The sequence below is a fragment of the Austrofundulus limnaeus genome, unplaced genomic scaffold (genome assembly GCF_001266775.1).
Source record: "Austrofundulus limnaeus strain Quisiro unplaced genomic scaffold, Austrofundulus_limnaeus-1.0 Scaffold39, whole genome shotgun sequence".
NCBI lineage: Eukaryota > Metazoa > Chordata > Actinopteri > Cyprinodontiformes > Rivulidae > Austrofundulus > Austrofundulus limnaeus.
The window spans coordinates 138,960-143,899 of NW_013952441.1; the positions used below are offsets into that span (position 1 = coordinate 138,960).

At 37.8% G+C, this 4,940-nt stretch overlaps 1 protein-coding gene across 1 annotated transcript in view; it reads left to right on the top strand.

The window, feature by feature from the left end:
• Positions 1-4,940, top strand: part of star2 (steroidogenic acute regulatory protein 2) — a 23,841-nt gene that overhangs the window by 14,279 nt on the left and 4,622 nt on the right. The window lies entirely within an intron of this gene.

Genomic DNA, 4,940 nt, shown 5'->3' on the forward strand with positions numbered 1-4,940 from the left:
TTTACACTCATCTACAGGCCAGGACTCTGCAGTTTACACTCATCTACAGGCCAGGACTCTCAGTTTACACTCATCTACAGGCCAGGGTTCTGCAGTTTACACTCATCAACAGGCCAGGGTTCTGCAGTTTACACTCATCTACAGGCCAGGGTTTTGCAGTTTACACTCATCTATAATCTATCTAAAATAACAGTTTTAAATACTGTTAAAAAAAAAGAGTAAAACATGACAATCATTAGGCTGATGGTCCTCTTTTGCATGTGAACTAGCCTTATCATCATTACCTTGTTTGTCCATCGTGTAAGTACTGTTTATGAAGCTGAGTTTACCTGGAACTCCACAGTTTGAAGAAGTCTCAAGAAAAAGGAGCCGTCCAGAGGACTTACTCAATACTTTTTTTCTTTCTAGATTTACCAAAGTCTTTTACATTAATGCATATTTGGGATTATGTAACTTGTGGATGGGTTTAGAAAATGGTTAAAAAGGGACTGATGTATTGATCTCCTTGCTGCAGCAAACACTAAAATCTCAGGACTCAAGAACTTTCTCAACCATCTTTGTTGAAAGGATTTCCATTTCAAACCTGTGAACATAAAAACTTGTAGACCGCTGTTTACAGAAAGTCTAGAAATTAAGTGTTTTTTTATTTATTCAGTTTAGATATTAGCAAAGACTTCAAATTAAAAGTCCAAAACTGTTGGCTCTTGCAGAAAAAAACTATTTCAAAATGAGCTAAAACTGTTAATTTGTGCTGTGAACGTTTACCCTCCTGTCAGTTTACATTTAATGCAGTGGCTTCAGAAAAGCCATCTATATGTTCTTCTATCATCTACACTTACATAAATGTCAAACAGTAAATGGAAGTTCCTCATTTAGAATACTTTTATTTTACATAACAGTAAATTTATAATCAGAAAGTTAAACAGTGTGAGCCTGATTAGACGGCTGACAAACAAAAGCTCATTGACCCCAATGGTGTWTTTCCTACAACCAGTTTTATTAATTTTCATTCGCTCAGTCGCTGAATGAAATTATTTAATTAGTAAGAGTTTCTCTGTGCGACAACGGAGAGCCTGATTGGTTCAGCGAGACATACAAAAATACCTGCAGCCCAGGCACCTGGTGAGTGGACTGACGTCAAGCTGAGAGGGGACAGACGGTTGTGCGTCATTTGTAAAAATGTTCTCAGGGAACCTAAATGCCAGATCGCTCATGCTTTTAACCGATTGAAAGATTAGCTCACCTTTGGAGCGCTCGATGGAGCAGGAAGCACTGTGACATTTTATTACTGTGTTAGACAGCAAATCACTTATTCTTATAACTTCAAGTGCAACATATAAAACCATCCTTTCAWTTATAATTTAAAGCTTTAGTTTTTTTTAAATCATCAGCTTGGTTGAGTCCAAAAGGAGTTTTTTGTTAGAATTCCTTCAGTGGTTCATTAGATATTTTGCTAGCAAACAGAGATGATCGCAATAGTTAATGACAAAGCTTTAAACACAGATTTTATCCACTCAGTTAGCAGAGGGGATCAGTCTCAGCTATGAACACAACCAATTTTAGCTCAGCAGCARCAAAACTGACTGAGTTCTGGGATGTTTGTGTTCGTAATTGCTTTACGGTGACAGCCATTTTATATCAGGGAATTATTAATAATAAGTTTTGCTGGAAACCCTTGGGATTTGACATTTATGCAGGTATCACCCACCTTGTTCCAGATAAAGAAAACGTTTTTTATTAGCCTTTATTGCCCCATTGTGGATCTGTGTCTGATTACTCTGGCTGGTTTTCTCAAGGACCAGGATGTGTGACACACAAATATGAATTATGGAACTGAAAGTGAAAGTAATCAAATTAAATTTTTAATAAACCAAAATACAGTTTCAAAGCAAATAAATTCAGATACAAAACTTTAAGTTTCAAACCATTAAATTCAGTTTCAATTTAGTGAAATTTATTTTCAAACTGATGCATTCAATTTCAAATTATTGACATTCAAATTCAATCTGAGCAGTTCAAATTCAATTCCTGCTGGTATAAGATTTCTCCCACAGTTAAGGTCCTTGCTCAAGGTGCCCAAAGTGGTGCTGGTTGTTTCGGGGAGTTGAACCGGCGGCATTCCGATCACAGACTCATCTTCTCTAACCTCTGCACCACCCCTCCCCAAAATGTTCACACTGCTTCAACCAGGATCCGATCAATGTACTTCCTGATTTGAAAGGGGACACGCTTACACATAAAAACATCCCATCATCCCATCAAAGCAACAGTCTTTCAGCAGCAGCACGAAGATTTGCTTCATTAGTACAAAATGCTCGAATGAAGTATCTGAGGGATGCAAGGCAACAAGCCCAGTAAACCCACAGGAGAACCAACATCCACGAAACCTCAAAGAATCCAAATCTTACACTGGTGAGAACGATATCTGGCAGATAATAATAATAATGCGTCTGACCTGTGTGTCTTTGCTGCTAATAAATGCTATTTTACTTACAGTTTATTCCCTGATACAGCCCATTTACTGTCTTTTTAGCCGTAGGCTTGTGTTTAAAGACACTGTATAAAGAAGAAAGTCTTCTTTTTGTAGTTATAACCACCTGTGAGTGGGCGAATGCCAGGTTTTTTAATTAAAGCTTCAACGAAAAATAGATATTCAAAAAGGAAAAAATAAATAAACCCTTCAGTAACTTAATGGAACATAGCAATTCTTTACAAGCATTTCCTTTTGTACAGCACACACAACAATGACCTTTAACCTCCAATGGGTGGTAGATTTCTTCTCTCTAATATGTGTGGGTGAGATGAAACAAAGGGTGAAGTGGTGTAGACTGATCTGCTAGTGGCATRAACATGAAATATAGCACATAAATAAACACAGACTCTTAATAAAAAGTAAGGCTAAGTGAAGTTTGCATGATGGTACAATATTGCAAGGCCAAAATTAAAAATCACCATTTGCAGCCAAATATGTGCAGAAGATAACGCTTCAGATTTTTCTTTCATTGCTCATCATAGAAAACGATGATTCGTTCATTTTAAATGATGTGCAGACCCACATTACTTCTAAAAGCTTGACTCGCGACATTTTTTAACACCAAAACAGTTCATTTTCTTTCTTTTTTGTTTGTTCATTTTGTTTTGCTGGGTTTTTTCCTTGCAAATATGCATGATTTGAACACTTTACATTCTCATCTCGCCTCAAGGGCCTAAAATTGATTTGTATTCCGCTAATAGGTCCTCCACAAATCCACAAACGGTCACACTCTGCATTTATAATGCGACTTTAAAAAGGTTTTGTGTTAAACAGTGAAGAAAACTCCACTCCATAAGCTCTTCATAAAAGACACTTTCTATGACCTTTTGTAAAAGAAGGCATCCTTTATTGCCAGAGCATTAAAACTRAAACGAAGGCCATGATGCGAGATCTTTCGAGCTATTTTCAAACTCGCTCTTTCCCAGTGACGTGACCCCAGTTTGAGTTTAGCCGGACAGGTCGGCAGGTGAAGTTCAACATTCACGTCACAAATCCTTCCCACAAGGACACCTGTTGGCTTTAGGCGATAAGAGGCAGCTGTTTGCTGGCGCTCTATCAGCTGCACGTTTTGCAGGACAGCATTGAGACAAGAGGGCGGTACTGGGCCCGTTACCAAATATTTTACTGGGGCTGGGCCTCTGACAGATATTTTACAGATATGGCGGTGACCCTTCTCACACACCCACCCAACCACACACACACATGTTTATCTATCCTCATGGGGACTTTGCATTGACTTTCATTCATTTACTGGTCATTTATATAATCCTGACCCCTTACCCTAAACCTAACTACCCCATTACATACCTGACCCTAAATCTAGCCTGAACTCAGTTAGTCCTATCCCTAACCCCTGACCCATGAATGATTTTTCCTCTGATGGAGACCAAGCTTTTCTTCCCCATAAAGAACAATGATCAAAAAATACATAAATACGCCCACACACACACATGCACACACACAAACAGGAAAGAGAAACTTTCTGAAAGCAGAGGGTAAAAATAATTTTGATTTTTATTTCTGAGCAAATTAAACTGAAGCAATGAAAAAAAAACAAAAACAAAATAAAAACAACAGATGCCAACTGCTTGGAAAAGCTGCCTAATGAGACAGAGATTACAGAAAGCTCATGATTTGGGTCTTCGTAGGGTTTTAGTTTTGTTCTTGTTCTTGTGTTCTGATCTTACTTTATCAAACGACACACTTTGTTCTGTTTTGTGATTACTTTCTTGACATATTTTCAAGTAAATGCTGTCTATCTAGGAATGTTTGCTCCAAATATTGTAGAGCAGGGCTATTCAACTGGCGGCCCACGGGCCACATCCGGCCCGCAAGTGACCAAAGTCCGGCCCACCAGTTGGTTCATTCATCTCTTTAGCCCAAACACACGGTTTTCTACTTTAATTACTCTAAGTTCTTTTAGTCAAATATAGACATGTTTGGTATCTACAGAAACATCAGAATCTTGTCTACAAGCTGGTAAAAACCATTTATATGAACATCCAAGACAGTTAAAATTACAAGCAGCGGAAGATAAAACCATGAAAGTGAAAATAAAATTGGTTTAAAAAGTTGGCAAGTCAGAGCTGTCAAAATATTATTTGTGTTAAATAAAAGGCAGAATGTGTTTTCTTTTGTTTTATTAACACTACTTTTATTACATAGCGTTCTGTATGTTGTACTCATGATTAAATGCAGCAAAATAAACTAATTCTTTGTAATACTTGGTTTGTTTACATAATAACTTTAATTGCTGGATGTTCGGCCCCTCAGCTGTTGACCGGCAGTAACTGTGGCCCCCGGAGCAATTTAGTTGAATAGACCTGTTGTAGAGCTTTAAATTTTATTTCATTCCTCCCAATCCACACACACACACACACACACACACACACACACACACACACAC